The 22,102-nt window shown below is 40.7% G+C and overlaps 1 protein-coding gene across 9 annotated transcripts in view; it reads left to right on the top strand.

Annotated features, from left to right (window-relative positions):
• Positions 1 to 22,102, top strand: part of TRERF1 (transcriptional regulating factor 1) — a 97,809-nt gene that overhangs the window by 45,896 nt on the left and 29,811 nt on the right. For 2 of the 9 annotated variants that reach the window (XM_085054922.1, XM_085054921.1), the window contains exon 3: positions 4,856 to 4,920. The exons of the other annotated variants lie outside the window; for them this stretch is intronic. The gene's annotated coding sequence lies outside the window, so the exon portion shown is untranslated. The remainder of the gene's footprint in view (positions 1 to 4,855; positions 4,921 to 22,102) is intronic. 9 annotated transcript variants of the gene reach the window in all.

The following is a 22,102-nucleotide window of genomic DNA, read 5'->3' as shown; positions in this document are numbered from 1 at the left end:
TCTCAAAGCGATACAGCTGTGAGGTGTCCACTGCAGTGGGATCCTTCCTTGCTAATTTCTTCTTCAAGATAATTTATTTCTGATGGGCACCTTGGATTTCATAGATGTGAATGATGCAGAGTGGCTGTTGGCTGGAACAGTCACACATCAGCCAGTTTGTTGTGTCATACTCTTCATTTTAATGCAGATTCCTAGATAGCCACAAACCTAGAGCTGGAGGAACAAGCCCATGATTTATATGAAGAAACAGAGAGAGTAGTGCTTGGATTTTCTTTTTATAAGGCTAATTGTGTTAATTTGCTTGAGACACAATTATCTCAATGGGATTGATTTGTTTAATTAACTCGGGATGCCTGCAGGTGAAATAGTGAGTATAAATAGAAGGACAGTGGGGAATGCATCACTAATGTTTGTATTGCAGAAGGATTGACTCATATGTAAATGAAGTGCTGCAAGCCTGCCAGGCTAACCTAGTTCTGGGGTGGTTTCTAGATAGAAAAAAAAATATCTCATGCTGTCATGCATAGCACAGGGCTCGTACACTCAGGAATAAGTTGGTGAGGAGTGTATGCTGTAGTACTAAGGACAGACATACCTTGCTTCTGTTGTAAATACCTTGCATCCAGGCACTTCCATGAGCACTGCAAAGGGATGGTGTCTGAAGGATGTAGTTTGTGCCAGACCATTGTGATGGCACTGCCCTGATGCAACCCACCAGCTTCTTGAGTGTCAGTCCTCTGTGGTGAGACACCAATGCAGTTTCTTGTTCCAGACGTTGCAAGGGCCATTTCTGAACAGAGCACACAAGTACCCTGTACATAGCATTCCTGGGATGAAAGCCTTATGGCACAGCCTTGTGTCTTCTCCTTCTCCCAGATTGCTCTGCCTTACTGTGTGGACATACCACTCTGCAGAGGATTAGGTGTCTTAATAGACCAGTTCTGCAACCTGTGTGTGTCCTGCTGTTTGCCGGGGCCATGCCTGATGCTCTTAACGTGTCCTTTGTTCTAAGGTGGGTGGTTGTGTTCAAGGCCCAAAGGGGAAATTCTGAGTCTTCTCTGTCCATTTGGCAGTATACCATAAAAATCTTACATCTTACAAATACAGAGGACAGATTGGTGTTTCTGATCTGTTCCCTACCTAGATTACTAGTTTTCATATAAAACTCTGCTCTTTCTCTGAATCTTTTGAAGATCTTCACTGTAGCTTGTGGCAAAACATTGTGCAAATTGAGCACTGAGTATAAACAAAATAAAACTAGATCAACAGAGCACTGCCACAGAACCAAACCAACTAAACAAACACATTTCCTTTTAGCAACTTTAAGTGTGTTGCTGTTTAAAAAATGCCTTTGCTTCTGCGTGACAAGAGTGGATAGGAGCACTGTTGTCTTTCCCACAATCCTTTTTTTTGCTACATCCTCAATAGTTTATCTAGCTCCCATTCATATGGTTGCTTCAAGCTTCTCCATTTCCTTCTGTACAGAAATCTATTTGTCCCAAATTATTCTTGTCCCCATTTTCTGAGATTTTTACTACATCTGCTATCTCAAGAAGAGATCAGATGATAAGAGCTGAACACAGCACTCTGATGGAGAACATGCTTCTGATTTATGCTGTGGCACAACAATGTTGTAGGTCTTATCCTTTAGATAATCATGTGAATGCTTTTGTCTTGAAAAAAAATAATATTTCTAAGTTGTATCCTGGTATGTCTAGCAGTGTGTTTCATTTATTTGCTGAACACTTGATTCAAATATTGAGTTACTCCAGAACTGTTAAACCCAACAATCAGTTTTGAGTGCTTCACATCTTTCATTTAAATGCACTTTGCTTTTTATTGATCTGCAGTGGATTTAATTTGCCCCTTGGTCTGGCCTTGCATGGTTCATCTGGAATTCTTTCCAGTCTTTTCTGGTTTTGAACAACTGTAAATTTTGTCAGCTGTGGGATTTTAGCTGTTCAGAGTTTTGCTGGGGAGGGGAGAGGAGGTGTTGCCTTCCTGTTTTTTAGTTCATTCAAGAGTATATGATGCACTGCTATCCCAGGATAGAGCTGAGGGCATCCCTCCCTTCACCCTTTTTTTTTTTTCCTTATTGAAAACTGGTTGTTTTGTTCTCATGTGTTTTCTGTGTCTCTTCTGCTTTCAAATCTACATGCATGCTCTCCCTAATAAACCTCAATTTTTTTAGTAGCATAAAAGGATTTTTTCAAATATTGTTTGCAAGTGCCATTCCCAGCCTCTTTGAATCCATACTAAGGTTTACAAGCCAAAAGTACTCATTAACAGCAAAGGGAAAAGTATGGAAGTGTTTATCTGTTGGAGAAACTAGGCTTGGAAAACTGTATCTTTTCAGAAATATTAGGGTTGTGTGCACTAGGTCTATTGTTGTTCCACCTTCAGGACACTTTTGCTCCAGCCTTTGTTTGCCTTGCTTTTTGTTATATCCTAAACTTTTGTGTAGGGTCATTTTGTTTTGAATACAGAGAACCCTTTCTGTCTTACTGTCACTCAAAATAGTTTGAAATTGTCCCGCTTTATTATTTCTCTAACTGAAGGAAAACTGTGATTTGGGTTTTCTGGGTGATGGGGTGGGGGTTGTTAGGTGTGTGTTTGATTTTTGTAGCAAGACCCTCAGCTTTTCCTCCCCTGCCTTGTTCTGAAAAGATTCCCTTTCCATACGCGTTGCTTAAAGCCAGGACATCTATCTTTGTTTTATATGTCTTATAAAAATAGTGGAACCCTCAAGAAATGTCACACTTGTTCCATCTTGCCACCAGCCCACTGAGTACTGCTACTCTGCTGTCAAGGTAGAGACCTTGACCCTTCTGGTGTTTAATGCAGATGCTGTTTTGCCCTGGCTTGCAAATGTGTGTTTCTGTCCTGCCTATCATGTGGGGTTTACCAGGCTTTTGACTAGAACCAAGTTTACCCAGTAACACCAGTTTATCTTTTTCAAGTTAATACTACAAAGGCAGGTGGTGGGGAGCCTTTGTAACTCACATCACTGATCTCCCAGCATCTGTGGTTGCGAGGAGGGGTTTGATGCCCTTTTGGCTGTTCTGTTTGGCTTAGGGTAAGATGGCAGTGTGTGAGGATGTTTTGACATGTGTTAAAGGAAACATTACAAAGAAACTTTCCTGAAGTTCCTCTGAAGCTCAGGAGTAAGGGAATAACAACTCTTCTTCCCAGGATACAATTTCTGACCCAGTTGTGTAGATTTTGCTTACAGGGCTTCATTGACGTAAACGAATGTTGGCTCTGCTTTAAAACCACTGCAAGAAAAGGTTTTTATATAAGTTTCAGTTTATGTTTGGTTTTTTAATCTGTTACATTATTGAAGTATTAAATAACTTGTTACTTCAAGAGCTTATTCTTTCCAGTCCGTGGCTTTCACTGAGGAAAAAGTAAATACACCTCCTCAGAGACACTTTGAAAATGATGCTACACAGATGTGCAGGGATGCACACACACATCTGTACACCCAAACAGCACTGTGAGCTCAGCTTTGAAAGCCTGTGGTGTAAGGGGGTAAGATCATGGAGGAAGCACAGTAAGCCAATCTGACTGGAAACACTCTTAATACTGAATTTCATTTCAGAAATCACGGAAGTGTCTTGCTTTTATGATGTACTTACGTGTTCAAATGCATACTCAGACATACTAAAAATACTTTTTTGGTTCATGTTATTTCTAAATTACAAATGACTTGCACGGAAAACTTGCAGTGGGCTTTTCTACAAACTTAGAAGGAAGTTTCTTCCAAATTCTGCAGAATAGTGAACTAAAGCATTTTTAGGTATTTTGTTCCTGTCTATAATTTGAATCAGGAAAACACATCAATGTGATTGGTGCATTTAATAGCCTCAGGTTTCTTAAAGTTAGGTTCAGAAACAAATGCAGCAGATTATAGTAGATTACTGTTGGCCAGGTAAAGAAAACCAATTGTGAAAGGCATGTCAGGCACTTCAGAGGAAGTTAGATTCAAGTGGAAATCATTATTTCTCTTGAGCTGGATATTTACAGGAATACAAACTAAGTAATGCAGCTGGGTGGAGAGGGCAGGTTGGATCTGCTGTAGGGCCTGCTTGGACAAGGCAGTACTGGTATGAAAAATAACAAAGGGGTCTGGACATGGGCTAAGGAGTATGTTGATTGAAATTCTGGGTTTATTTTTAAAAAGTCCTCCGGGATGATGTTGTGAATTTGTGAGGAACCATCAGAAATGGAATGAAAAACTCGAAAAGACATCAGGTAGAAAAAAAAAGTCAGAGAACAAGGATGGTTTGGAAAAGGTTCAAGGCTTTTGATACAACAAAGGCTATATGTTGCTGCTCTTGGAGTATGCAATGCAAAGCCCCAACTGTCTCTTCACTGCAGGAATGCCTTTTTTTCCTCTGTGGTATTTTATAAAGCTACATCTTCAAGTAAAATTGAATCTGACTTGCTTTTGTCTTTGTATTGTTGACACTGAATTACTTGCTTATTGGATGCATGCTTGTCATGCAGGCCATCTGAGATGCCACTGAGGGTTGGTAACCTTGAAGGATATTTTCCATGTGGTTTTAAATATAATGCATTCTGAAATGAAAAATGCTTTTCTCCATATTGCTTCATAAGATTTAAATGTTTTTCCCCTGTTGCCCTCACTGGAGTGCAGAAAATAGGTTGACTGAAAGGCTGACTATCAAATTAAATTTGTGCATGTTTTAAATAACTTTTCACATTGAATCTCTAGAGATTTTTATCTCTGTATCTGCAGAAATGTCATTTGAAATTTTTCTTCCTCCAAGATTTTACCAGGGCAAAATTTCAAAAATGTATGCATTCATTTCCTTCACCCTCTTTTTTCCAGTTCTACACCAAGTTGTGCCTCTTCTCCCTTCCTTTGGGTGTCCTCTCCTAGTGTTACTCACCCAGGTGAGCTTCAGCTTGGGATACACATCCATACCTCCTTCCACGAGGCAGCTGTTGCACTCCTCTGAATGCACATGGATTTCTGTTTGCCATAAACTAACTTGTTTGTATGTACCATGCAAAACATGGCTGGTGACTGGAGGAGCTTCTTAGCACTACATAATATTCTGTGTGAGGGGAGGTGGTTAGAGTTAGGAATAACTAGTCCATAAAGTGGGACGAAGCTGTTTTTGCAGGAAAACTTGCTCTATTTTGCATCTGTTTCTTTTGAGTGATAAGCTGGGGGGGAAAAAATCATGATTTTTGCTTTTAATTCTGTGAATTCCTGTAATGTTCAGAAAAAATGTGAATAGAATTTACAAGATTATTGAAGATTATGCAATGGTCCCATATCTGTGAGCAGTTCAGGGAAAAAAAGTCACTGCTACTTGTACTGTCACTTAAATATGATATGAGAGAGACACTTCCCTCCCCTGCTTCCTGCCTCCTTTTATGTTCTTTGCAATGTGAATACACTAACATCTATTTGAAAGTTATTTTTGTCACCTAGGCCTTCTCTTTCACATCTACCTCAGAAGCAATGCACGCATCTTGGCGATGTGTGTTTGTTTAATCTAAGGAAGAGCAAAACTTGTTCAGATGACCGCAAAAGCAGAAACAATTGTTTGCCTCAAGATCATGGTGTGCATTTGTTTATTTCACCTTTAAGGTGTTTTGTAATCACCTTTTCCCAGATCCAGAAGATAATGTCCTAGGAGATAACAGTTAATAGAGGCAAATATTGTGTGAATTATACTTGCACCTACTTGCATCAGTCACTCTGTGCTACAGCAAATGAAGGAAAAACAGATAGTGGTCCTTGTTCTGCTCTGTGTTGAGGGCTCTTGACTTGCCCTGAGACAAACAAACAAAATGGATGAATACAATAGAGTAGAAATTACTGTATTTTTTTTTCCACTCTCAGCTCTTCACCACGTCTGGTTCTGCATAGATGTGATAGAACTATTTGTTTTCGAGTGTCAAATAATATACATACTTACATAAGAACGAGCTCAATCCCTTTTTTGTGGGAGGGGTACTGCGTGTTAGGATTTTTTCCCTTTCAGACATGACAGCAGCTTTAAGGGCTGCTGAGATCCCCATAAAATGTTTTCCTCATGATGCTGTCCAGTAGGAAGGGCCAGCTGGTCAGTGCCTTGTCCATGGTGCATTTGCTACGTGCCACAGCTTCTGCTGCCAGCGTGGTATGGTGGCACACGTGACGCTTTGGTAGGTTCTGCTGTCATCCTGACTGAGGAGCTGCTTGAGGTGCTTTGCTGTGGGTGGGCAGCTCTACGTGTTTGGGGGCTTTCAGCTGGGTGGGGGTGTGGGTTTGTTGTGCTTTAGTGTTAAATACAACTCCAGAGGTGGTTCTCTTGCGGTTCTCTAGCATAACAACAGAAAGTACTGGATCTTTGATGTTTGCCTGGCAGAGTTTTCCCTCCTCCGTGTTTTGTACCGCTTGCATCTGCCTCATCACAGCCTTCTTTCCTGTAACCTTGTCTTCATTAACAGCCTGCTGTAGCCCCTCTAAAAATGAGATGATGTCTGGTCCCTAATAGGGCTGATAATAGTTAGCTGTGAAAAAGGCTTAACTGAACTTAGTCCTGTTGTAGTTGATTTCAAAAGACAAGAAGTATCAGTAATGGAATGTTCTAAGTTGTCCTAAGTTTAAGCTTCTGATTGGACCAGCTAATTTCCTTAGACACCTGACTTGTCCTTGCAATCAGTGGAGACAAAGGGTCTTTTCTTTAGGGCAGTTCAGCAGAAACTGAATTTCAGTGCTCTGGTCACATTCTCTTTCTTGGTTTTTGTTTGTTGTTTTTGGTTTTTTGGTTTTTTTTTTCTGCTTTCTCCTCCTTTTTTTTACTGGCTATATAGGAAACGTGGAGACTTGAGCCAGCCAAGTTGTTGGTGGTATCAGTTGCACAGCTGGACTCACAATTACCAGGTAGGGCATCTTTGGAGGGTGATAATGAAGGCATTGGTCATAATACATCTTTAAATAGTTTTCCCAGTGCAAAGTGTTTTTTACAGACTTGAAGGAAAGCTACATCTTAAAGAAATAAAGGTCTGCATTTCTTGTTCTTCTGAATTCAGTCCTTTGTAAATGACAGCACTACAAGATTGTCTCCAGAATCTTCTCTCTGTTAAGAGCAAAATACAAACTGAAACGACTTGTAGTCAAACGAGCTGCAGAAAGTAACACACGTAGCTTACTCCTTTAGTGAAATGCTCACCAGCACGTGAGCACCTGTATACAGATAGGTCCCTCCTGTGCTGCTGACAGATGCTGCTGATAGGCATTTTCTATGGTATTGGAAACTGTTTCAAAATGTTCTGTCAAATGGTAGCCCAAAATGGAGGTGGTTCTTTCCTAAGTGAACCAACAAGCCAGAGAGGGGAGTAGCATTTGAGAGAGCATGCAAGTGTTTGACACAACCTTGTGAATTTGAAAAGATGGAAAATTCTGTATCTGGCAGGATTTGGAAAAGTTCTGTTGAACCAGGGAAAATTTATTTTGTTTCCATTTTGAAAATGAAATTAAAAATGACTGTAGGAGTTTTTCCCTACAATGTTACATTTTTGAATAAAAGCATAACAATTTGGACAAGGCTGCTGGACAAAACCATCTTCATAGAGAAAGTGTGAGAGAAATAATCTGGTCTGAGTGAGTTGTGTGAGCCCTTTGACTGAAGAAGCAGGTCTGCTGTTCATTACTGGAGTTGGTTTTTTCTGTCTGTAACTGTGAACTGAGGGGTAGAAAGGGTGGTGTCACTGCAGCCTGGGCTGTTGGCCTCTGAGGAGGGAGCAGTGCCATCTGCGAGGGGCTGTGCCTCAGCCCTGTCACCCTGCAGACTGTGGTGGCACAGTTGAGTTAGTGGCTTGAACACATGAGGTCAGTCCTTGGGGAGCCTGCCCTGGTTTCAGGGAGACGTTTCAGCCATTTTTGGGGAGAATTCAGTTGCATATTGCCTGCTTGTATGCAGTAGCTTCTCCCACATATGGATTTTGTGGGAGAAACCACATGGTTTCCCTACACTGCCTTTCACCTCCTGTGTGCTGCTGTTGCTGCAAATAGTGCAAAAGGGGCTGCCTGGGAAGACCCCAGCTTTGCCACTTAAAATGTTCTCCAAGCCATTTGAAGTCAGCAAATACGAACTTTCTGAGCAGAAAAGACCAATTTCTATCTCTAGTGGTCACTTCTTGGTTTTGAGGGTGGAAAGAATGGGTTCAATTTTACATTTTTACAGAAGGTAGATTTACATTATTATTAAAATGAGATCTTAGGAGAAAGTGTTTATGTATTTATGGAAATAAAAAGAGCTATGTTAGATAGTTCTTTGAGGTAAATGTACTTGTCAAAGAATTTATTATTTGAGTCCTGTGGTCTTTCTGAATGCATTTGACATGATCGTTATTCACTTGTACCATTTGTTTCCCGTCTCATTATATAAGTTAGCAAACCACTCTAGGGTTGCCTTTACTTTTATTTGCATTAGAAACTGCACCATAAAAAATGTTCTCCTTGGGTTGCCTGCTGCTGAGCCAAGAGCTGTAAATAAAGTGGTTTTTAATTGAAATCCAAGGAGAACCACAGAACCATTATAATTACTGTACCCTTTGGTTTTCCTCTTTTTTTTTAAATTTAATATTACCACATATCTTTTTTTATAAAGTGAACCAAGCTCCTCTTCTTCCTAGTTACCCTTAACTTGAAATAGTTGCTTCTTGCTGTTAGTATTTTTGTACACATTACTGAATAAATGAACAGTGCTAGGAAGAATACTTGAGACTGGTTTTTTTTACTTTTTTTTTTCTTTCTTCTTTTTCTTTTCTTTCTTCTTTTTCTTTTTCTTTTTTTTTTTTTTTTTTTTTTTTAGTTACAGAATTGACTTACCGAGAAGAACAGTTTTAGACAGGAGTGAGGAAGAAATATTTTATGGGCAAGCTCAGTGGGAGCATCTTGTGATCTACGGGCAGATATTACTGAGAAGTGGTTTTCTGCTTTTGACTGGGAGGGTGGGCACATGTTGCTACTCAAGTTTTAATGGAATACTCCATCTGCTGTCAAGCCAAGTCTCTTTCTGAGCATGAAAGTTTTGTGCCAAGTGCAACATCAAATCCAGATAGAAGTGGTGGGGTGTTTTCTTCAGTATTCTGTGAATGTTAAAACCCAATGTGTCTAAGAGGGTGGGCAAATCCAGATCATCTTGTGTTTCATCTTGCTTGTTTTAAAATGGCAAATACATGTCATTCCAGTTGGTTGTTAATTTGAAACACATAGGCAAGTATTCTTTTGATCTGTAAATGGCTGTTTTGTTGGGGATTTTTTTTAGTTAACTGGATTGGTATTATCTGCTTTATTCGTAGAGTTCTCATCACAGATTACCTAATGTGTTGGATTCCTGTCTCTTGTGCTGCATGTTATTTTTACCCTTTTTGCAAAGGCTGGTGCTATGCCACTGAAGAGATATTTTTTTCTCCCAATGTTAAGGAGATGCAGCGAGTCTGTCATCCATTCTTAATGTTCAGAATTCATAATTCTTATGCATTTTGCTCTAATCATCTGCAGTGTAATATTTTTTTTTAATTCTGTGTATTGACAGGGTAATTTTTTATTCAGCTATGACAGCCATGAATCATTTGGCAAGTGATTTGATTCACATGGATGGTTCTTTTTTTTTTTTTTTTTTTCATTAAAGCACCTGGGAGCTGTGAGGGTCTTTGCTTACCCTGCCTATTAGAAACAAAGCAGATGCTATCTGCCCTGTGAGCCTAGGACTGGTTGTCTGTGGTGGTCCTTTAGGCATTGGGATGGAGTCAAAATCCTGAACTGTGTTAGGATTTCCCATCTTAGCTAAAGTCTTTCGGTTTCAGACCGTCCAAAAGACAGGAACTCACTGGAAATGGTGACATTCTCAAGTCCAGGGCAACTTCCTTCTGATGATAACTGAGGCAATTTATCCATTTGAGGATATAGCTAAAATTAAAATGGGAAGGAGCTAACTGTCTTTTCAAAGATTTTATTTTTATTGAGCATCATCTTGTTGTTAAGAGCCTGTTGAAGCTGAGAAATAAAAGTGAGATCTGGAAGAAGTAGGTGATGGTGATTTAATATGTGAAATTGTTCAGGTAATATAAACCAGAAACTTCTCGCTGACTTAATGTTCTATTATTGTGGACATATGAAATGCACCATTCTCGTGCTTGTGGGAAAGATCTGTACCTGGGACAGCAGACCAGTAAAGTCATGTCCACAGAGCTAAGCTTCCATTTTCCTCCCAGGTTAAATGGACTGTGTAACCCCATAAAGATGTAAAAATAGTCCTCAACCACAGACTGTAGCATGAAACTGTATGTCTAGTACTGTTGGAGAAGGTGTATAGACTGCACTTGCTGTCTGTGCTTTGAAAAGGATGGAAATCTATGAGGACTCCCAAATCTTCTCTTTCTCAACAGACTCACCAGAAACCTCAAATTAGAGAGGTCTAAGGTCTATCCATCTCAGGATTTCATGTCTTAATTAGTCCTGTGTTGTCCAGAGAAATTACTAGTCGTGTGTTTTACTCTAAGAAATACTTTTCAGTTCAGGACTTCATAGCTCACACTAGTGAATAAATCATCCGAATCTCATCTTCAGGTTTTCCTGACAGGAACAGGTGTATCTATTGGAAATAAGGACATCATCATTTATCAAATGGATCTCTAGGACTATGCTGTGTAGTTGTACTGTGGTTTGCTGATCAATGTAGAGAGGCATGACCAGCTGCCTCAGCACTGCCTGTGCACAGAGTACCAGAGAGATGTTTTTCCTCTTGCACAAACACAGAAAGATCTTCTCCATTTATCATCAGCTCTTGATGTCTCAGTGGGGAAGAGAGAAGGGTTGTGGCTTCTGCTGGTCCACCAAGGGTAAAAAGAGGAGGCTGGAGCTGGCTGGGAGTTAGGCACACCAGACCAGCCCTCCTCTGTTTTCAACAGATGTTTGTATTGTGCAAAACCACTGTAATAGTTTTTGAAAAGAAAACGTTATCTGTGTGTCACAAGGTCACTGAGGAAATGATGGCTTACACTTGGCAGGGCTTCAGAAAGTGTCAGAAAAGTTTGATAATTCAAGGTCTGTCTGTGAAGGAAGAGGACTTATGCCATCTCTCTTCTGGAAAGGGGCAGGACATCTTGAAGGGACAGGGCATTGCAATTGGTCTATTTAGACCATTTCAGCCTTGCAGGACTCAAGATCTGGGGTTAATGAGATTGCAAATGAAAATTTCAGTGTGCAGAGGAATTTTAGTCCACTCTTGAATCTAGACTTGTCACGGCATAACCCCAGCCAGCAACTAAGAGCCACACAGCCACACACCCACTCCCCACACCCCGGTGGGGTGGGGAGGAGAATCAGAAAAAGGTAAAACCCATGGGTTGAGATAAGAACAGTTTAATAATTGAAAGAAAGTACAATAAAATAATAATAATAACTGTAAGGAAAAGGGAGATAACAAAAGAGAGAGAAAGACAAGTGTTGCACAATACAGCTGCTCCCCACCTACTTACCTGTTCCCAGCCAGTCTCTGAGCAGCAATACTCCCCCCAGTGTATCTACTGGGCATGATATTCTGTAGTATGGAATATCCCTTTGGCCAGTTCAGGTCAGCTCTCCTGCCTGTGCTCCCTGCCAGCTTCTTGTGCACCTCTGCACTGGCAAAGCATGTAAAAGTGGAAAGTCCTTGACTAAGAGTAAGCACTACTTAGCAACAGCTGAAACATGAGGGATGATATTCTCTCTCATCCTAAATCCAAAACACAGCACTGTACCAGCTACTACAAAGGAAATTAACTCTATCCCAGTGGAAATCAGGCCACAGGCTAAAACCAGTGTAGAAGATGGAGAAAGATGCAGCATTTGACATAGCTGGGTATTGCTGAAAAATATACCAGTAGGATGAGACTGCATAGACTGATCTGAGTCCTGCATTACCAGAGACATTAATGAAGGGGAAGATGAGGTAAAGAAGTCAAATCTATACCAAGGTTATCAATATTTAAAACATAAAAAAAAATTTAAAAATTAGGCTTACTGAAACTCTTCACTTTTCAAAGTTTTATATATTTGTGCTGTTGTTATCTGGTACAGCATCTGATACAGACTTTTTTCATAGCTTGAATTTGCAGTCCAGAAATGCTAAGAACATGAGCGATACAGTACTCTTGATTATCTTTTGTCTTGTGCATTTGCTACTTTTCCAGAAGGCTTGTCTCTGAATCTCCCATAAGGACAATTAGATTAAAAAAAAACCAAAAAAACTCCCACAACTTTTTTTAGGTAGGACCATTGCCTATTAAAAAAAAAAATTGTTTTGTACAAGCCAAAATCGCATTACTGTTGTTCTAGCCTGATTCTTGGCATCTGAAGGAAAACAAATCTTTGTGCATTAGGTATTCAGAGGCAACTTTAAATCATATGTCCAATGCCTTCATTATATGTTATCCATTCTTATTGTCTTCTAAGTGAAGCACAGTAATAAGAATTCCCCATTGTAAGATAAAGGAACAAATGTAAGGTTGTTCATACATGGGGGAAAATCCTTTAATAATCTTGTAGTCCTACCTGGGAGGTCTCTGCTTGAAATCTTTATCAGATGAGGCTGCAGTTGAACACCTACCTAACCCTCGTGCTTGGGGGAAGGCTTTTTGGAACGCCCTGGTGCTGTGAAAGTTTTGCAGCCTGCAGTTAAAGGCCACGAGGTTTGGCCAAGAGGAATGGTGGTGTTTCCTTAGCATGAGTGCTCGTGTGCCAGTGGAGATAAGTGCAGCAAGCAAGGACAAGGCTCAGCATCTCTTCAGGCCACACAGTGGTGGCAGCAGCCTTCCCTCTGACCGTGTGCCACCGTGCTTTCAGTGGGAATGAGTGTCACCATGGCAGGGCTTCTCGGGAGACTTGTGCCCCTGCTGTTCCTTCCCTTGTGTCTGGCTGTGTTGAAGCTTTGGGGAGATCCCAAAGCTGCTTACTTGGGGTGAGAGAAGCTGAAGCACTGCCTGCTGAGGTCTGGCTGGTGTTGCCCAAGCTGCTTTTGCTTTTGAGTTAGTGCTTCAATGTCTCTCGCCTTCTTGAGCGGCTGAAGTTGTTTTTACCTCCTGTTTTAGCTGTTTTTAAACAACGCATAATCCCTCCTCACTCCCACTTTACAGCTCCTAGTTATGTTATCTGGTGTTTCTGGTGGTCAGGGTTGTCAGAAATGGCAGTTTTTGGTTGCATTTTTCAGTCATGAAGTCCACAGTCAGAACTAAAAATGTGTGAGGCCCATCTATGGCATTGCTTCTCACTCTGGTCATACTGCTTGTAGCCACTGTTGCTTGGGCAGTTCCCAAGGCTGCTCCAGTGGGGAACATCCATGCTGCTCAGAGTTACAAATTACCAGTCAGATGTCTCGAGTAGATAATGCAGGGGTTTGAATCTGCTGTAAATGAAAAGTGAGCAGAAGGGAAACCACGAGTGTGTCAGCACCACCATCTTCTTTCCAGAATCCTTTGATAAATCTGATCATACTGTTCTGAGAACTTCTTGCCTACTAATTATTGGAAAAGCATTACCTTTTCTTTGTGTCTGTAATTAGCATTTCAGCTTGAGTCTAGGGCTTGATGATAAATGAGCCTGGTATGCCATAGATTCAGTAAATGATGAAAAACTGAAGTCTGTGTTTGCTTACTTTCTTTCTCCATAAAACAAACAAAACTTGAGCTGATATCTGAGTAGAAACAGTGTCAGAAATGATGTGTCTGAAGGAGGAGGTTGGTTTTATTTCTCCATTTCCTCATCGGGTGGCTCACAGTACATGTAAACAATGCAATAAATACTCCAAGTCCAATCTTAGCTAAGATAACCATGAAAAATCTCTTTATGTGTTCCTAAATCAGAAGGCACAAATGCATCTCCTACAAACTGATAGGAGAATTATAGAGTAAGTCTTTAAATGCATGATCTGGAGCAGCCAAGATTTCCAGATAGCACACTCTGAAACTTAATATCCATATAAAACAATTGATAATAAATGTTGATGTAAAAATATTGTATGTCCATTGAGATAAATCTTTTAGGGACAGAGAACAGACTGAAAAGATAAGGCAAGCTCTGTGAAGTGGTACTGAGGTTCTGTCTGCTGTGCTGTCTTGTGGGGTTTGAGACACAGAGCTTGGTATGTGGGCATCTGAACAACGGTGTGTCTGAATGCAAGACTTCTCTGAACAGGATTTGTGCTAAGCGTGTTATGTGGTTTGTTTAAAGATACAAGCTTGCTCTGAAGGTGTTGGAGGTCCTTTGCAGGCTATTTGGAGAGATAATTTGTAGAGGTTTCTCTAAATGACAGCAGATGGGAAATCACAGAATTTAGCTGTAGTCTGATGTCTCAAGGAGAGAGAAGCCAGGGGCAGATTGTGGAAGATTCTTCCAGAGGAGAAACCTCAATGGCTCAAGTAAACAGGACTTGAGAATATGTCCACTGCTACCTCCTAGCAGCCAAAATTTAGGAGGTTCAGTTGGCACAGATCCACTTGCTTGGAGGGTGATTATGCATAATTCATGCTAGATTCAGGTCATTGTGACCTCAGACAGAATTGGAACTTGAAATGAGACATTATCCTCTGGCTCCTCTTGTCGAGCCCCCAGTACTTCACCTTCATGCAGAACACTGTGCTAGGGTCCCAGTGGGATCATGGGGAAATGTGGGCAGAGCCTGTTGGCTCTTGAATTGTCTGAGACCATAATTCAAGCTCTATCTGTGACAGAGTTGCAAATGGTATGAAAAGGTCAGGCATACATTGCTTTCAGTTGGAAGCGTGATGCTTGGTAACATTTCAGTAATTCTGAAGGATTTCTTGGTCATTTCTCTGGTAAGACAGAGACATAGATGACAAGCAAGTTTATCATCATCTCCAAAGTGTTTCCTACTTATAATTCACAAGAGAAGACGCTGTAGTGATGTACTGTACCTGCTATACAGAAAGTTTCTTCCTGGTGTTTGTTAGGCACTCACCAGAAACTCCTTCCTCCTTTTCTGCTGAGAAGATGGCAGTTTTGTCAGAAATAAAGCTTTAGCTGTTAATTTATTTAGAAGACCTTTTTCTTATGGTGCTCTTCTGTTCTCCCCGCCCCCTCCAGTTGTTCATAAAATAAAAACAAGCAAACAAACAAAAACCCCAAACCAACCAAAACAAATAAACCCTCTCTAGCTAAATAATTATCTTTACCCTACCCAGGAAGGGAGGCATTACTCTAATCTGTGGGGGTTTGTTTATATTTCTCTCAAATAAGCATTAAGCAGGATGAACTTGCTTCTTGCAGAATGGTATGTGTTTACTTTGTCACTTTTGTATCAATAAAGCATCTCTTTAAGGTTTTCTGTGTGCTTTGTCTCAAGTTGGCAAACTGGAGAGAGTGTTGTGCTGCTGGACCTGCATTTAGTGTGGGCAGTATCTAGAATATGAAGTTACAGGGCTGGACACATGCCTACTCCAAAAAGGAGGTGGTCTTTGAAGAGAAATTGTAGAAGCCAGTACTCAAAGCTTCAGAGGCTGAGCATGTGTACCTGGAGGGTAAATGGGTGAAATGTTTGTAGCTTAGATGGGAGACCTTTTCGGAGTATTGTTGTTATTTTTCAAGTGTTAAATGAAAAATCTGATTTTGGTACAAAAAATTATCCATAAATTGTGCCTAGCTGTTCTTCCTTGCTTGCAAGCTGAAGGCACCAAGGTGTTAAAAAGCACTGCCCTTTCCCCTCTTCTGTGCTACTTCTGGTTATGTGGAATACTCGGAAAGGAAACTGAGGATTGGCAAATAATTCCCACCCTACAGCAAAGTCTGTATAAGGGAAAAGATTTCTACAGGGATGGCTAAGAGCTTTTAATGTAATGAAGAAGAAAATAGTCACTGGAGCTAATACTTGTGGGGAATAAATTCTTCATAGAAATTTGAGAAATGTTCTTCTGAAAATGGTAAAAGTAATTGTAAAAGCTGAATGGCGTGGCATTTAATTATGTAAGAAACGAAAGAGGCTAAAAAAAAATAATAACCTGGTATATCAGAAAGCAATTTAAAATATAAGCTAGGGAAAATGGAATATTTCTGTCACAATAAGATGAATTCCACCACTGGCTGCATTGATTTAGTGTCTCAAGTTTTGTTCCAAACAGATCTGTAACTGGAGGGGAATAGGGAAAGGGAAAGGCATACTTTTGTTCCCTCATACTTTTTTTTTGTGTGGGAAAGGCATACTTTTGTTCCCTCAGCCTCCCAAGCCAACCCATTCCCCCTGCTCAGCAAGAATGGTGAGAAAGATATGGATAAAAATACAAACAGGACTTAAGAATTTAATTAGCTCTGATGGTCATCCAATCTCCAGTTGTCTGGTAATTGTCTCTTTCAAAGGGATCATTTGAAGCAGAGCTGCATATGCTTTGTGAATGTCAGTAAACTAAGCTTGTTAGTGTACAGTGCAAAGGCCAAAGCTGAATTCTTGTGGGTATTTGCAGCCTTTAATAAATAGCGCAGCAGTGCTGAGGAGGAATCATTCCTTACACCCACTCAGCCTTAAGATGTTTCCCTTCAATTCAGAAATTAATATTCAGTTGAAAAGTTATTCTACATTTTGTGTCTTTTAAAATATTCTTGGCAGTGCATAGGAGTCAGTCTGCAGAAGGGTGGGATGGGTTGGGGTTTTTTTTTTTCCCCACCTACCTTCTGCAGGGAAGATCTGGAGCCAAGAAGTAGCTGTTAGACTTTTAGGTTCGTCTGCTTACTTGTTTGAGGTTGGGGGAATTTTTTGATCTCATAGTGCTCTATCCTCTGCTATGGAGCTCCTGGTCTATCTTCTAAGGGCAGGGTTGGCATGTTAGTGTGGCACAAAAGTTCCAAACATCAGGTTATCAGGCTGCTGACAGAAGATCGTGCTGTGAGGTGTTACCAAGTCTGCCAAATTGGAAAAATTAGGGCTAAAGCTGACTATGGGGAGTGCCCACTTCAATTGTTTTTTCAAGTGGTTGGGGAATTTCTTTCAGGAGAGTGGCTTTTTTGCAGTAATTTTGCGAAGAGAGAGAATAGTTTGAGGTTTTTTCAAGGAAACAGAGTTGTTTATTGATGTCATTTTTGGCAATGATTTTATTTGAACAGTTTTAGTCACTTCATAGTTTAAAGTAAAAAACTGAAATTTTGCAAGAGTGTGGGCTTGAAGGTATTAAGACTAACGAAAAGAATGGCTGGCTGAAATGTGTTGCAGAGCTCCTTGTACCGAATGATTGGATGATAATGCTGGAGGAAATTGCTTGCAGATAAATGAAAGCAACGCATGTAGGAGGAGGAGGGCAGTCACAATGCAGTGCATGCCTGATCAGTGCTGCACCAGGTGTTAACTGCTCTGGAAAGAGCCTTAGTGGTTGCGGTGTAAAAATGGCAGGGCAACGATCAATAAAACAAGTGTCAGTACTTGTTAGTGAAGGACAGAAACCAAAACAGAAAGCATGAACAGGCTGCTGTGAAAATGCATTGTGCTCCCCTGTCTTCAATACCATGTGTGGCTCCGGTCCTCCCTGTCTCCCATTTCACCTCCCCTAGTCCACAAAGTGTTCAAGAAAAGAAGAACAATCCAAAGTATGGGGTGAGAAAAAGCTGCCGGGATTCCTTGGTGTGGAAGGAGACCTGCAAAAAGGATGAATGTCACAAAGGAAGAAATGAGGAGCGAGCTTCTGCTGTCCTTCCAAGGAGATGAGCAGGAAATGAGCACGAGAGAGCTGTGAAGAGGAAGATGATGGTTTCTGCAGCAGCTCTGAGGCTCTTGTAGTGGCAGCCTGGTTGCTCTCCAAATTCCATAAGGAGAGGACAAGAGGTGGTCATGTGGTAGGAGGTACAGGGGAATTTTCTCCCAGATGGGCCAAGCTGAGCCCTGCCCAAGGGAATTGGGTCACATTCTGGCCAGTGCCAGAGAGCAGGTGCTTGATGCAGCTGCCCGAGGCAGGCACCTCCGGGGTTATGCCTGTGGTGTCACATGGTCTCCTCTCATGTAAGCTCCCTTTGGCTTTGTGTGACTGGGGTGAATCTGACCAGTAGCTCAAGTCAAAGGCACTTTAAACATTATCTCACAGTGTACTGTATGCGTTATCTGAAGCCTTGGACCCTACGCATGAAAAACGAATAAATTTTGGAATGTGTAATCTATCTGTGAAATAGCATCTCATCTGTAAGATGCTCCATTTGTCTAAGCCATTTTCTCTGAAAATAAATGTCATGCAATATTCCTGAAGCATTTCAAAGATGTAGAAATGAGCACATAAAAATAATTATGCATGCATGGAGAATCCTGTCCTTAGAAGAGAATTTGAATTCCTAGGGTTTTTTTAGGAAAGTGCAAGCAAGAAGCTGAACATGGACCAGGGAAAGAGAACAAATTCATGAGGCTGATGATTAAGAGAGGACTTCCAACATGTAAGGAGAGACTCTGCTCAGATACAGTTGTGCTAAGTGAACCAAAGTAATGGTATATGATTGATGATGATAATTCTGGTACTGGTAACTATATTGTTGCTGACTTAGCCAGTTGATATTACAGTCTGTTGGTATTGCTTGTTTAATACACATACTCTGTTGTTCTTATGTTTCTTATCTTAAGATGGCTAACTTTTCCCTTTCCTGCTCCAAAAATAGTTAAGTGCTGTTTAATCATAACCAGGCAATTTAGATAAGAAGATGCTCTTGGATACTATTAATTTTTTTTCCTTTGGTATATTCTCAGAATCATATTTTGGATGCTCTGATGATGATCTACAGGAAGTCTGAGTTCCCAATTGTAACATCTTGGTTAAGTTCTTAATGTCAAATGATACAGAAGTTAATAGCATTAAAATAAATCATAGAATCACAGAATCAGGGAGTGGTTTCTGTTGAAAGGAACCTTAAAGAATATCCAGTTCCAACCCACCTGCCATGGGCAGGACACTTCACATTAAACCAGATTGCTCAGAGCTCCGTCCAGCCTGGCCTTGAACACTTCCAGGAATGGGGTATCCACAGCTTCCCTGGGCAACCTGTTCCAGTGCCTCACCACCCTCACAGAAAAAAATTTCTTCCCAATATCTAATCTAAACCTTTTTTCTTCCAGTTGGAGACCATTTTCCCTGTCCTGTCACTAAATTTGCTTTGTGAAGGCTCCTGCAGGACTAATTCAGCTTTCATCTAGAAATCTTCCTCTCATGTGTTGCAATAACATACAAGCACGTGGAAACTTTTGATTTTCTGAAGTGTAACATGACTGGAGGAAATCACTGTCTTTGATGTGTTGTCTGGAGTTCTACTGCCATCCTCCATTTTATTCCTGGGAAAATACCTACTTTAACTTGCAGTGTAAAGCTTTGCTGATCAATATGTTACAAGCATAGTAAAGTTCAAGAAATGGCCTCTATTACTATCTTGAGATGAGAAATTGATTTAACTGCATTCTCTTTCTGCTAATTCATCTGTGCTTTACATTCCCATAAAAGGTATTATGTGCTCCTTATTTTCCAGTGGCATCATCAATCCTAATGAAGAGAGAAGACTGAAAATTTATATTGTGTGTATGGGATAGCTGATCTCTGACTTAGCTCTTAATTTGTAAATGTTGCTGTAGCCTTCACTTCTCAGCTTCTTCTTACTGTGCTTTGTTTGTATGCAAAATCTGGGGGCTGGGATGGAAGCAAAACTGAAGAATATGGCAAAGGAATATAAAGTTAGATTGCTTTCTAATCTAAACTTCAGAAAATGAGATGCTGATTAAAATTTGATGGAAAGAATTAAAATCTCATTTGTGAATTTGATGTACATCTGCAGTGTTTGGTCTTGCATTAATTATGTTGGGACTGTTTTCAGTGTTTATCAGCCATCAGGTCACTGCCTCTGGCTCTAAAATGTCCAAAGTTTTACTTTTTAACTGTGTTATTATGTATGAGAGCTTTGCACATACCTGATAACTTCTGTAACCCTGCATATGGGTGATATTGTAGCTCTAATGATGAAAGTGGTATAGTGGGAAAAGCAGCCAGAACAAATATGAAAAACAGGAAAGGGCTTTCCTGGGTATTTCAGTTGTTGTTTTTCCCAGTGTCCATCAGCCTGGCCTCTGTAGGAAACTACCAGGAATGGTTTATCTGCAGAATATTTTGCCATTTTTAGGCTTACCAGTAGCATCATTTGTTCAGAGCAGATGGATACATTAAAAAGAAAGCAAAACTATATACTCTGACTTTGATCATGGCTCATATATAGCAGTTATTTTTTTAAAATTAAATTTAAACATATTGGCAGCTGTATTACACTGAGGCAAAAAACCCCAACATTTTCTCTCTTGGCTCCACTAATGTTAATCTCAGGTTTTCTGTGTGCATCTGAGTATTTTTTCTTACGAACAAATGGTATGCACTTGTTAGTCAACTATAAGATTCAATATGCCTGTTGCAAACCTAGAGGTGCTTAAATGCCAGTGTGAAAACCTAGTATTTAAACAGACAAAGCAGTATTTAAGTCAGACCAAGCATTAAGTACATGTGAGTTTATTAAAGCCTTATTTCAACAAAGAGGCAGATTCATGGATTTGCATAGAAAAGTTGTAAGCAGGCAAGATGCAAGCGGATAATGAATGGTTTGTGTTGTGGACTTTCCTATTTTCAGTGGGCTTTCAGTGGGGAGGATGAAGGGGGAAGCAGAGACTGGCGTTGGGCAGGACAAGGGAGTTGCTTGGGTTCTCACCCACCTTGCTGGATAACTAAGGGAGGGCATTGTGCAAGGATCTGCTGGATTTGGGGGCAGCTTCTTGCTGTGTGTTGTAGCATCACAGTGCTTGGGACCCATTGTCAGAGATTTTGAAAGAATAGTTTAAACAAGTGAAAGTAGCGTGAAGGTGAGAGGACGTAAATGTTGGTTGATGTCACTGAGGTTATCTGTGATCATTTCTATGTTTTCTTTATAAGCCTGGGATGACTTCCCAAAACCTAGCAGGACTCAATGCAGATTAAGGGTTTTCTGCTGATATCAGCGAGCTGTGAATTGCACCCTAAGTTTCCAGGCCTGTTTCACAGCATCATAGAATACCAGGTTGGAAGGCACCTCAAGGACCATCTGGCCCAATCCAGAAGATCTTGCATGCTTTTGTTGTACTCCATAAGATTCTTGTTACCCTACTTTTCCAACCTATCCAGGTCGTCCTGCAAGGGTGGCTCTCCCTTCCAAAGTGTTTGCTTTCCCACTTAGTTTGGTATCATTGGCAAACTTTATCAGGGTACACTTGATTTTGTCTTCCAGATCACTCATGAAGGAATTAAACAGCAGTGGGCACAGTGTTGGAGGGCCCCACTTGTGTCACTTTGCCCTTGGTGAACCTGTACTGGCTTTTCCCAATCACATGCTTCATTTGATTTGTGATAATCCTCTGTAGGATTTGTCCTGTATCTTTGCCAGGGACTGAAGTATGGCTGAAGGGCCTATAATTTCTCCCTCTTAAAGCTCTTCTTGTAGATGGGGTGGCATTATCCACCTTCCAGTCTTTTGGGATGTCCCCCAATCCCCTTGACTTCTCAAAGATCACTTACAGTGGCCTCGCAATGATTTCAGCCAGCCTTCTTAACATCCTCAGGTATTGAGGGCCTTCCCTGAATGCTGTCTAGGCAGCAGCATTGACAAAAACAAATGTGTTGTTTTGATTTAGATAATTTAAGATGCCTTGTCTAGATATCTCTTCTGCACTGGGTGACAGCCTGACGATATCTCCCGCATCTTTGACTTTCATTAATCCCTCCCTTCCTGGCTGCTGTACCTGCTCTTGTTTGTGTGATACTCATCATGTAGGTTGCAAGCTCTGGGCCAGCAAGTCTCCTCTCAGGGAGAGCATTTGCCCTGCCTTTGGGTTCTGTCAAAGCAGCATGAGGTGCTGTGGAATCTTGATGGTCTCTGCAGTAGAGGCAAGATGTTGTTTTATTTGTTGCATCAGCATAACCCATTCTTCATTTTGCAGTAGGTGCCAAGCTGAGTAAGAAGAAAAGATTGACTTACTTGTATTTCAGTCTATAATTTGGAGGTCTGTGGAGGTATCAATTCCAGAGATTTGACAATGAAGCAGTCTCTCACAATCAA

This window comes from Lichenostomus cassidix, chromosome 3, assembly GCF_008360975.1.
Source record: "Lichenostomus cassidix isolate B80296 chromosome 3, HeHo_3.0, whole genome shotgun sequence".
NCBI classification, from domain to species: Eukaryota; Metazoa; Chordata; class Aves; order Passeriformes; family Meliphagidae; genus Lichenostomus; species Lichenostomus cassidix.
This window is presented reverse-complemented; position numbering and strand designations above follow the sequence as displayed.